Source organism: Cololabis saira, chromosome 18 (genome assembly GCF_033807715.1).
Source record: "Cololabis saira isolate AMF1-May2022 chromosome 18, fColSai1.1, whole genome shotgun sequence".
Taxonomy (NCBI): domain Eukaryota; kingdom Metazoa; phylum Chordata; class Actinopteri; order Beloniformes; family Belonidae; genus Cololabis; species Cololabis saira.
In genome coordinates, this window is record NC_084604.1 from 36644868 (window position 1) to 36658201 (window position 13334).

Below are 13334 nucleotides of genomic sequence, written 5' to 3' on the forward strand. Positions count from 1 at the left end.
AACCTGCTGCTACAAATGCACAGCTTTTCCCCCAGATCCACAGTGACAAGCTGTCGGCGCCAAGCTGTGTGTTAAGCTGCGGCTGGAAGAAAGCTGCATATCTCCACCGCTAAAAACCGCCCGCTTAACTTCACTCTCCAGCGGCGGCTTTGATCCTCACTCTGACAAATACCAGGTTAGAGAAAATTGCTTTTGCATTCTGATCCTTTGCAGATGATTGATTATAGCCGCAGGATCACACGGAAGTTTATAATAACCCAGTTGTTCCACAGTACAGAATGTATTTGGCTGTAAAATTAAAGATGTGCGAGTGCTTTGGGGGCATTTTACTGGGATGAAACGTTATGTTTCTGTTAAAGCAGCACAATGTAACTTTCAGCTTTTGTTGAGTTTGGCGGCTCCTTTGGACCAAAGCGGTAGTGCTTTACCAGAAAGAACACTTTTTTCCTTTTTAACCTCGACATTTTGACTTTTTTCACGACATTTCGACTTTTTTCTCAACATTTTTACTTTTTTTCTTGACATTTGGACTTTTTTCTCAACATTTCAACTTTTTTCTCAACATTTCAACTTTTTTCTCGAAATTGTACTTCAACCTTAACCTCGACATTTAGACTTTTTTCTCAAGATTGATTTTTTTTCTGGACATTTTGACTTTTTTCTCAAAAATTTTGACTTTTTTCTCAACATTTCAACTTTTTTCTGGACATTTCGACTTTTTTCTCAAAATTGTACTTCAACCATAACCTCGACATTTAGACTTTTTTCTCGACATTTCGACTTTTTTCTCAAGATTTCGACTTTTTTCACGAAATTTTGACTTTTTTCTCAACATTTTGACTTTTTTTCTTGTCATTTTGACTTTTTTCTCAAAATTTTGACTTTTTTCTCAACATTTCAACTTTTTCTCAAAATTCTCTGACAAATACCAGGTTAGAGAAAATTGCTTTTGCATTCTGATCCTTTGCAGATGATTGATTATAGCCGCAGGATCACACGGAAGTTTATAATAACCCAGTTGTTCCACAGTACAGAATGTATTTGGCTGTAAAATTAAAGATGTGCATTTGCTTTGGGGGAATTTTACTGGGATGAAACGTTATGTTTCTGTTAAAGCAGCACAATGTAACTTTCAGCTTTTGTTGAGTTTGGCGGCTCCTTTGGACAAAAGCGGTAGTGCTTTACCAGAAAGAACACTTTTTTCCTTTTTAATCTCGACATTGAGACTTTTTTCTCGACATTTCAACTTTTTTCTCAAAATTTCCACTTTTTTCTAGATATTTCGACTTTTTTCTCAAGATCTCAACTTTTTTCACGAAATTTTGACTTTTTCTTAACATTTTGACTTTTTTTCTCAACATTTTGACTTTTTTCTCAACATTTTGACTTTTTTCTCAACATTTCAACTTTTTTCTCAAAATTGTACTTCAACCTTAACCTCGACATATAGACTTTTTTCTAGACATTTCAACTTTTTTCTCAAGATTTCGACTTTTTTCACGAAATTTTGACTTTTTTCTCAACATTTTGACTTTTTTTCTTGACATTTTGACTTTTTTCTCAACATTTCAACTTTTTCTCGACATTTCGACTTTTTTCTCGAAATTGTACTTCAAACATAACCTCGACATTTAGACTTTTTTCTCAAGATTTCAACTTTTTTCTCAAAATTTCCACTTTTTTCTAGACATTTCGACTTTTTCTCAAGATTTCAACTTTTTTCACGAAATTTTGACTTTTTTCTCAACATTTTGACTTTTTTTCTTGAAATTTTGACTTTTTTCTCAACATTTTGACTTTTTCTCAAGATTTCGACTTTTTTCACGAAATTTTGACTTTTTTCTCAACATTTTGACTTTTTTTCTTGAAATTTTGACTTTTTTCTCAACATTTTGACTTTTTTTCTTGACATTTTGACTTTTTTCTCAAAAAATCTGAACTTTTTTCTCAACATTTCAACTTTTTTCTCGACATTTTGACTTTTTTCTCGACATTTTAACTTTTTCTCAAAATTCTCTGACAAATACCAGGTTAGAGAAAATTACTTTTGCATTCTGATCCTTTGCAGATGATTGATTATAGCCGCAGGATCACACGGAAGTTTATAATAACCCAGTTGTTCCACAGTACAGAATGTATTTGGCCGTGACAACGGCTGTAAAATTAAAGATGTGCGAGTGCTTTGGGGGAATTTTACTGGGATGAAACGTTATGTTTCTGTTAAAGCAGCACAATGTAACTTTCAGCTTTTGTTGAGTTTGGCGGCTCCTTTGGACCAAAGCGGTAGTGCTTTACCAGAAAGAACTTTTTCTCAAGATTTCGACTTTTTTCCCAAAATTTTGACTTTTTTTCTTGACATTTTGACTTTTTTCTCAAAATTTTGACTTTTTTCTCAACATTTCAACTTTTTTCTCGACATTTCGACTTTTTTCTCAAGATTTCAACTTTTTTCACGAAATTTTGACTTTTTTCACGAAATTTTGACTTTTTTTCTCAACATTTTGACTTTTTTTTTTACATTTTGACTTTTTTCTCAACATTTTGACTTTTTTTTTTACATTTTGACTTTTTTCTCAACATTTCAACTTTTTTCTCGACATTTCAACTTTTTTCGACTTTCAAAACTACTTTTCTGTTTTCAGCGGTCGTTTGCAGGATGGATAGTGAAGAGGTAATGTATCTATTTTTGGCTAAACAATATAATATGACAATGTTGAAAATCACTAAGTTCAACTTGGTTTTATTAAGCCGGGCATACACTGTGCGATTATCGGCTCGTTTTGAGCCGATATTCCAGTCGTGCGACTTTTTTTTGATCGGGCCCGATTTTGACCCAATCGTTGCTCGTGCCTCGTGCAGTAAACGTTCCCGATCAGGAATCGTGAGCTCGCAAGAAAATCAAACGTGTTTGAAATCCTGGTCGCTCCTCGTGAAGGAATCACAGTTGAAGCAGCTACGACCGGATTTGCCTCATCCTTTCACAGAGAGCATGCGCAATCTCTGATGTCACGTCAAAAACTATTATTTGTAGTTTAAGTGTTACAAATTCACATTACAAATCATGTTTTAATAGCAGAAAAAAAGACCGCATTTCCACGTACGGTGCACGTCGCCGCGTAACCTACGCCGTAGGCTCTGCGTTGGTGTAACGCAGAACCATAAATCAGCCTTCAGTGTGCGCTCTGTCTGCTGTTCTGAACACTTCTCTTCTCTGTTGTGCTCATTTTGCTGGGACGCCGGGTCCCTCCGCCGAGACACAACTTTTGCGGTATGTGTTCATTGTTGTGTCTAAAAATGATGCGCAGTGCCCACCCAATCAGAAACGGTACAGATGTTTTTGTGATTTTTTTTTATATATATAAAAAAATAAAATTATAAAAAAATAAAGGATCCCCATAACCTTTGATCGGGTGGGCAGGACGCACGTTTGGGTGGACACAGCACACCCCTGCCCCAAAACCAGCCTCGAGTTCCAGTAATAGAAGTCTGACGGGAGGATTATGATGGTATAGCGTGAGCAGACGGAGCATCCGAGCATCGGTTCGTACAGTGTGAGACCATAAATCGTGGACTCTGAACTTTTGAACTCAGCGATCTAGTCGTGCAGTTTGAGATGGGGCGGAATCAAACGATTCAAAATATCGCACAGTGTATGCCCAGCTTTAGACGGGACGGACTTTCAAAACGACTTTTCTGTTTCAGCTGTCGTTTGCAGGATGGATAGCGAAGAGGTAATGTATCTATTTTTGGCTAAACAATATAATATGACGATGTTGAAAATCACTAAGTTCAACTTGGTTTTATTAGTGAAGTCAGCCCCCCCGTCCTGTTTCAGCCAGATAATGTGCCCTACAAACTACAAACATTTTTTAGAGGGACTTCGTCACAAATTAGTAGTCCAACATACTTACTGACAAAATAAAAAAATACTTTATAACCTGTGAATAACTGAATGCCCATTCCTTATATTTTGCAGATCAGATCGTTTTTTTCGCTGCTTCGGCCATGATAACAGAACGGAACCACCTTCTGTCAGGCTGGTGTGGTGAGGACCCAGATGCAGGAGAGCGAGAGGCAGGAGTTCAACAAAAAGGGTTTATTTTATAAAAACCAAAAGCGCTGCTTGCCAGGATCAAAAGTAACACAAAACAGGGATCCAAAAAACTTGAGCAAAAACTTGGCAGGACAATGGAGGGACGAAACAGGACGGAACCATGAGGAGCAAGGGAAAGACAAGACCAGATATACACAAGGGGGTAACGAGACACAGGTGTGAACAATCAGGGCAGATGGAAGACAGGCGGATCAAAACTCTGCGCTCCACGCCCCGCCCAGCTTTCATCTGGACTACGAATCGGGAAGGAGGGGGAAGTGACGTATGTGCCGTAAAGCAGTCAAAGCCGTAAAAATGTGTAGTTTTTTAGTGTGGAAGGGTTCCTACTAGGGATGGGCGGTATAGACTAAAAAAATGATCACGATAATTTCTGGCATTTATCCCGATAACGATAAAAATGACAATTTATCGTTCGTTCGTTCGTTCGTTCGTTCGTTCGTTCGTTCGTTCGTTCGTTCGTTCGTTCGTTCGTTCGTTCGTTCGTTCGTTCGTTCGTTCGTTCGTTCGTTCGTTCGTTCGTTCGTTCGTTCGTTCGTTCGTTCGTTCGTTCGTTCGTTCGTTCGTTCGTTCGTTCGTTCGTTCGTTCGTTCGTTCGTTCGTTCGTTCGTTCGTTCGTTCGTTCGTTCGTTCGTTCGTTCGTTCGTTCGTTCGTTCGTTCGTTCGTTCGTTCGTTCGTTCGTTCGTTCGTTCGTTCGTTCGTTCGTTCGTTCGTTCGTTCGTTCGTTCGTTCGTTCGTTCGTTCGTTCGTTCGTTCGTTCGTTCGTTCGTTCGTTCGTTCGTTCGTTCGTTCGTTCGTTCGTTCGTTCGTTCGTTCGTTCGTTCGTTCGTTCGTTCGTTCGTTCGTTCGTTCGTTCGTTCGTTCGTTCGTTCGTTCGTTCGTTCGTTCGTTCGTTCGTTCGTTCGTTCGTTCGTTCGTTCGTTCGTTCGTTCGTTCTTTCTTTCTTCTTTCTTTCTTTCTTTCTTTCTTTCTTTCTTTCTTTCTTTCTTTCTTTCTTTCTTTCTTCTTTCTTTCTTTCTTTCTTTCTTTCTTTCTTTCAGGCTCATTTCCTTCTTCCTTCCTTCCTCATTTCCTTCCTTCCTTCCTTCCTTCCTTTCCTTCCTTCCTTCCTTTCAGGCTCATTTCCTTCTTCTTCCTTTCTTTCTTTCTTTCTTTCTTTCTTTCTTTCTTTCTTTCTTTCTTTCTTTCTTTCTTTCTTTCTTTCTTTCTTTCTTTCTTTCTTCTTTCTTTCTTTCTTTCTTTCTTTTCCTTCCTTCCTTCCTTTCAGGCTCATTTCCTTTCTTTCTTTCTTTCTTTCTTTCTTTTCCTTCCTTCCTTCCTTCCTTCCTTCCTTCCTTCGTTCCTTCCTTCCTTCCTTCTAGGCTCATTTCCTTCCTTCCTTCCTTCCTTCCTTCCTTCCTTCCTTCCTTCCTTCCTTCCTTCCTTCCTTCCTTCCTTCCTTCCTTCACGTACGTTGTGCGTGGATTTAACACAGAAACATAAATCAGTTTTACACAAAAACGTCATCAACGGGAATTTATCATTTTTATCGTGAGATGATAAATTCTTACCGTGGGGAATTTTTTTGACGGTTTATCGTGAACAGTAAAATATCACCCATCCCTAGTTCCTACCATGCACCTCAAAGTTACATAGTGCCAGTGAAGGAGATACAGACCCCTCAGACCATGACAGAGGTTCATTAAACCTGTTGGAAGTTGATGTACCATCACAATGACTCTGGAAATATGAGATTAAGGTGGAAAAGTTACATAGTGCTGCTTTAATGATAATATATTATGAAAGTAATATGTTTTTTTTCCATGTTCTTAAGCATTGACCTCAGTGTCCAGAGCTAAAAGTTTCTATTTTGTGTCCCAGGTTGGAAAGGTCAGGGTGACATTAGTAGGGAGACGCCACAGAGCAGAATAATCCAACATCCCCATCTTATATCCACCCAACCTCACACCTTCCTGCCTTTTCTGCACCACGGAATTTATTTTCACTTTGAACACATTTTTTTTTTCTTTTTATTTCATACCTAAGCAAATACAATTATTCACGATCCTGGTCAGATTTTCATATTTCAGAGTAAGGCCCAATCCCAATACTCCCCCTACTTTATACCACTACCACTAAGAAAGAAGGGGCAGATTTTAGGACACTTGTAATCTTCCCAGGGGTCTGTCCCAATACTCCCCCTAACCCTCGTTTTCATCCCTACTCCTAATCAGGAAGCTGAGAGACAAAAGCTGTTTTAATTTCAGCTGTAGCGCTGTTAAAATGCCACTTTATTAAGTTTTAATATTTTTTCAGGCGTAAAAGTAACCGTTAAGATCCCCAACCTGGGCTCAGTTTATCCAAATAACGCCTGTTAAGAAATTGTATCTGATGTTTTCGCCGATGATAAGAGCCGCCGACTCGGAGCAGCGTCGCCGCGTACCCTACGCCGTAGGCTCTGCGTTGGTGTAACGCGGGACCATAAATCAGCCTTTATTCTGGCGTGATCTTTGGCAAACGGGGAAACAAGTGATTATGTACATTCACTGAGTAAATATTATGAAAGTAAAATATATATTTCTAGCTAGAAATTTAATGAAAACGCATTTTTTATGCAGAAACTAACTCAAAATATTGATTTTATTCACTAAAAAATAAGAAAATGCAGCCTTGTTTTTTTTTTGGATTCAGTCCGCAAATGACGAAGAAAAGCATTCTGGGAAATGTTTCTGTCCCTAGATCAACTAGTGAGGATCCGAAATCCCTCGATCCGTAGGGACAGATTCAGAGCCACTACACTAGTTTTCTTCACTACCCCTAGATCAGGGGTCGGCAACCCGCGGCTCTAGTGCCGCATGCGGCTCTTTAGCGCCGCCCTAGTGGCTCCTGGAGCTTTTTCAAAAATGTTTGACATTTTTTTCTTCTTTTTTTATTTTTTTCCCTTTTTTTTCTCTTTTTTTCTTCCTTTTTCCTTTCCTTTTTAATCTCAACATTTTGACTTTTTTCTCTAAATTTTGACTTTTTTCTCAAGACTCTACTTCAACATTAATCTCGACATTTCGAATGTTTTTCTCGAAATTTTGACTTTTTTCTCGACATTTCGACTTTTTTTCCTCGACATTTCGACTTTTTTCTCGAGATTGTACTTCAACATTAATCTCGACATTTCGAATGTTTTTCTTGAAATTTCGACTTTTTTCTCAACATTTCAACTTTTTTCTCGACATTTCAACTTTTTTCTCAACATTTCAACTTTTTTTCTCAACATTTCGACTTTTTTCTCGACATTTCAACTTTTTTCTTGACATTTCTCCATTTGTCTTCATTCTAAGGCTTATACAAGACTTTTCATTTTTTGCGGCTCCAGACATATTTGTTTTTTGTGTTTTTGGTCCAATATGGCTCTAAAACATTTTGGATTGCCGACCCCTGTCCTAGGTGAAAAGAGGAATTGGGAACCACTACCCTCACGGGAACGCACAAAATGTAATGGTAGGGATGAAAAGTAGGGGTAGTGATAGTATTGGGACTGGGCCTTAATGTAAATGATCAACACCAGCGACTCTCAGGTCTGACTGGCTGCAGTTTTTTCTCTCCCTGCTTTAACTTCTCCATCCTACATGTGCTCCATTTTCATTCCAACATAAATGTTTCATTAATTTCATTTCAGACAGACTCAAGCTCAAGCCTTCTCTTGTAGAATGGAGGAGAGAGAGAGAGATGATGTGTCGCCATGGTAACCAATGCATAATCTCGCAGATATAGCAGACAGTGTGCATATTCACGACATCTTTGTGTGTGTGTGTGTGTGTGTGTGTGTGTGTGTGTGTGTGTGTGTGTGTGTGTGTGTGTGTGTGTGTGTGTGGGCATGTGGGCGTTCTTTTGTGGTTTGTTTGTCCGTGTTTGTGTGTGTACTGTGTGCTTGAGCAGCTACAACAACAACTACATGAAGCGCTGCAGTTTTTGCAGTTTTGCTCAGCTATGAAGAATTTTAGCATCTTTGAATTCACTGTAGTTGGTTTTAACTTGAAAGATCCTGTCGGTTCGTTTGTCTGGTGCACCGTAAGAAAACCAGAGAACAGAATCAAAGTTAAGCTTTTATTATATCTTTATTATATCATGGACAATGTTTTCCGGCCAACGGTGCACTTTTCTCAAACCACAAAAGGTAGGAGAGAAATGCAGCCGGTGGTCATGGATCCAGTAGTATTTATACTAAATAAGGAGGTGTTCTTTGTACGTGAACCCCGTCTACCAAACATATCAGACCTTCAATGTCCCTGTTCATTACTTCCTACTTAAGATGTCAACCCAGATAACGGATAAAACCCATCAGTGTTAAAATATCTGTTTCTTTTCATTGTGTTCACCTAACGAAGAGTAAATATCTGAACTATTTTAACAGCCTAGTTATAAAACAGGAGTTGACCCTGCAGCTAGAGAAAACAGCTGAACTATAGCTGAACTCCAGAACAGGAGGTGAGCCTGCAAATACAGAAAACCCACCAGTGTAGAATCTTATAGAAAAACCCTTCATACTTGTGGCAGGGTGGAGGAGCAGCCACTCAGCCGATTGGGCACACCTGTGCTCAATCGGCCTCTCCACCCTGCCTGCCTTCATAAAGAGCAGCTGCACACCAGCAAGAGGTCTGCTGGAGAAGATGATCAGGTTAGCCAATGAGAAGCTCCTGGTACCGATCACATGTAAGATCCATGTCTTCACGGAACTGGAGAAGACGGTTCGGTACGCTCAGATGCTGGAGAGGGCCGGCTGTCAGCTGCTAACGGTGCGCGGCAGAACCAAAGACCAGAAAGGAGCCATGACCGGCATCGCCAGCTGGGAGCACATCAAGGGGGTGCGGCAGGCGGTGAATATCCCAGTGTTTGCTAACGGGAACATCCAGTACCTGAGTGACGTGGAGCGCTGCATCCAGGAGACCGGAGTTCATGAGTGCAGAGGGGAACCTCCACAACCCGGCGCTGTTCGAGGGCCGCAGCCCCCCCGCGTGGGAGATGGCTGACGAGTATCTGGAGGTGGTGAAGCAGCACCCGCCATGCTCGCTGTCCTACGTATGAGCCCACCTCTTCAAGCTCTAGCACCACACTCTGCAGATCCACAAGGACCTGAGGGAGGACCTGGCCAAGGTGAAGACCCTGGCCGCCCTGGCTGACGTCAGCAGCCAGCTGAGGCAGCGCTGCCAGGAGGAGGTGGTTAAGAGAAAAGGTGCAGAAGATAAGGAGGGAGACCTGCCGTTCCCTCACTGGATCTGCCAGCCGTACGTCCGGCCAGCGCCCAAGCAGCCGGTGACCAACGGTACGAGTCCGGCCCCGGGGGTCAAGAAGACGGTCTCGGACGGGACGCTCGAGGCCCTCTCCAAAAACAAGCAGAAGAAAAGATCCAGAAACCCCCGGAAAAACTTCCGCCCCGAGCAGAAACCCAAGTATCTCAAGTTGAACAGTGTAGCAAGGCTAGTGCTACGGGGGTCGACCGACAGGACAGAGGACACAGGGTTTAGTGCAGGAACTCTTTATTCTCTTCTTTCACCCAAGACACACATGCCGTCACCTTCAGCAGCTTCCTCCAGCAGACCCTTGCTGGTCTGCAGCTGCTCTTTATGAAGGCAGGCAGGGTGGAGAGGCCGATTGGGCACAGGTGTTCCCAATCAACTGAGTGGCTGCTCCTCCACCCTGCCACAATACTCTTAAACAATTTCATAAAAACCTAACAAACTCATCCAACGTGCAGCCCTGTGCAAGAAACAGTACCCCCTCTTTTAATTCTATGTTTTTGTGTGTTTGTGTTGACATGAACTGAATATCCCCTAAGAGTAACCTGTCTGATATTAGGCAAAGAAAACGCAACAAACAAACAAACTTCTTTTTTTTTGCACCAAATGAAGCCAGACCAAACTACTTTGGTTTGGTGTCGTCTGTGTATCGGCCGTATCGGATTCAGAGCTTTTATGAACCTCCGTGTTCTGCAGGACCAACGAGGCCTTTCCTTTCTCCTCTGTGAAGTTTACCAGCGGTCTTGAATGCTCCTCACCTGTGAATGATGTTGTGTAGTGACCTCTATTAACCCACAGCCGAGCGGGCCAGACAACAAACGGCCAACGCGTTTGCCTTTCTGGAGTTCTGCACACCTGCTGACAATCAGTGCATGAAAGGCTCATGACCGGCAGCACCTGCTGCTACCGAGCTTAATAAATCCCCTGGACGCTGTGGGACGGGCTTACTGTTGCAACATGATTTAGTTTTAGATTTACCGTATTTTCTGGACTATAAGCTGCTACTTTTTTCATAGGTTTTGAACCGTGCGGCTTATATAAAGGTGCAGCTATTCTGTGGATTTTTCTTCCACCACTCAGGGCGCTCTAACGGGAATTAGAATCAAAACTAAGACAAAATAAATGCATAAATTCGTCTTTAGCAGATAGAAGTAGGTAGAAGCAGATTTCAAACAGATAAATAAATACTGGTTATTTTCTCTTGGTTCTGTCCCGTTTTAATCAGCAAAGTTGCTGCCGTGTTAAAAGACACTGTTAGGAAAGGATCTATTTAGGTACAAACATGTACATCATTTACAGTTCAGAATCCTTCTGTACATGTAGTAACTATCTAATCTAACAACAGAAATATCTGCGGCTGAAATATCTTTTTTCTTAAATAGAGCGGATGCAGCTTGTATGCAGGTGCGGCTTATAGTCCAGAAAATACGGTAGTTATTTATTTTTTTAACTCCTCACATTTTATTTTGGAAAGCAGAGGAAGTGTTAAACCTTTTCCTGTCTCATCTGTGCAGTCACGTTTTGAAACACAGATGATCGAAAGTTTTATATCACGTGTTTATTGTTTTTGATTTTGTTTCCTTTATGCAGTTAACGTTTTATTCCTGTTGTTTTTCTTTATGGTTAGTGTTTTATGTTTTTAATGTAGTGTGCCATCAGGATTTATTTAGGTGTCGCTTTTCCACCTGCTTGACACCTAAACGTGAATAAATTCTGATTGATTTTAATGAGAGAAGTTGTTTGTGTTGATTTGCACATATTTTGTTACAATGGCTGATTTGACAGAGCTAGAGCCGAACTGGTAACTGTCTTCAACGGTTATTCTGTAGTGATAATAGTAAAATGTACTGCTCTGCAGAATAATCCATATTTTGAGGCTGATCCCACTGTTAAAGTCATAATTTTCCTGGTTAAATCCAGGTGGTGCCCCGAATAATTAAGTCATTTTATATAATTATATTTGATAATCTACTATATTAATTATTAATAATAATGAATAACTCTTGATAACTGAAACAGCGCCCCCTATCTGCTGTGGCACAACATTGGTAAAGTCTTTTTTTTTAGCTTTAAACATAATTTGCAAAATACTATAGTCTACTAATTCATGAAATTTCAACAATTTTAACTGAAGGAAAAATTGATTTGTTGTATCTCTATATCGTTTTCTACTGATTATTCTTATGGCTCTTATTTGCAAAATGAAAATTGACTGAATATAAATGTTTTACAGGCATTTATTTCCCCAAACTTCAACACAGTAGGTCAGATATGGAACAATCAGAGTGTTATATAAAATGTACAATGCTTTGTTGTCCAATGAATCCTTTACTTTGTGTAACAGAGCAATTGTTTTTGATATTTTTATCTTTGTATAATCTATATGAGATTTCCAATTCAAATTCTCATCCAGCATGACACCCAAAAACTTGGTTTCCCTTACTATTAATATCTATTAATTTCAATACCATCTATATTAATTGAAGTGTCCGTGTCTTTCCTTCTGTTACTAAATATCATGAAGTTTGTTTTTTCAAGATTCAGTGATAATTTATTTACCTCAAACCATGTTTTTATTCTTTTAAATTCTTTTTTAACCACGTTCAACACCTGTGTTTTTCTTTCTTTTATTCTTGTCAAAGGTTAATTATAAAACAAACATGGCAAATCTAAATACATTTGTAATGGAAACGAGGTTGATAAAGGGAACAGTAGATTGGACACTGTATGTAAACCTGAGAATAAAGTGTGTAGAGATTGAATGTCCCATGACAATTATACAGTAATATAATATGAAAATAAGGTACAAACAAGAGTAAAAAAATTAAATGCATGACATTTAAGTAAAATAATAGAACAAAGTCCATCATACAAGGGGTAAGTAAGTTTTTTTGCTTTTGTTTCAGTTATTAGTTTTAAACATTTCAAATATAATCAAATTAATTTAAAAAAACACAAATTTGGGGGAGGTCTTTAAATATCTATTTTTATGAATAAAGAATTTGGCTAAACAGAGGATTACATTGTTTAGTAAAAACATGCCAAATGTTACATTATCTCTAGAAATAGAAGTTGGGAAGGATAAAATAATTTGCTTTATCCATTTGTGAATGTCACAAGATGATTTAGTTTGTCCTTCTTGGTTCATTTTTGTGCAATAAATAATGGCACAGTGAAAAAGCAACATGCTGTTGTTTGTCTAAGGTTGAATTACAAGTGCACATTCTGGGGGTACTAACTTTTGCGCCTGATTGCACAAGTTGGGGGTTTTGTTTCAGTGTGACAGCTCTGATTTTGAGTGGCAAGACTCTTAAGCCCCGTCCCAATTCTCCCCCTCGCCCTCGTTTTCTTCACAACCCCTAAATTCTGCGCGTTACCGTGAGGATAGTGGTGTCAGAATTCCTCTTTTCACCTAGGGGGAGTGGGCATAACGAGGGCGAGAGGCTATAAATAGCCCTTCACAGCAAGGGATTTCACATGCTGACTTTGCGAGCGAGGGGCCATGAAAATTTCCCAGAATGCTTTTCGTCGTCATTTGCGGACTGAATCAAAAAAAAAAAAACATGGCGGACATTTCTTATTTTTTAGTGAACAAAAACAATATTTTGAGTTAGTTTCTGCATAAAAATGCGCTTTGATTACATTTCTAGCGAGAAATATATATTTTACTTTCATAATATTCACTCAGTGAATGTACATAATCACTTGTTTGTCCGTTGTTCGCGAAGATCGCGCCGGAATAAAGGCTGTTAGGTTACGGCGTAGGCTACGTACCCTACGCCGTAGGCTCTGCATCGATTTAACGCGGACCCATAAATCAGCTCCCGAGCCGGCAGGCAGAAATGTTGAAATTTTCGGAGCAAATTTCTTAACAGGCATAGCTACAACTGTTAGATTTCATCTATTAAACCAACATCTTCCTAAATGATTTATTTCAGCCAGCGTAATTCTCAAC

The 13334-nt window shown here is 39.7% G+C and overlaps 1 pseudogene; it reads left to right on the forward strand.

The window, feature by feature from the left end:
- The window catches only part of LOC133464825 (tRNA-dihydrouridine(16/17) synthase [NAD(P)(+)]-like), an 11703-nt pseudogene extending 1546 nt beyond the window's left edge, over positions 1–10157 (forward strand).
- The last annotated feature ends 3177 nt before the right edge of the window (positions 10158–13334 follow it).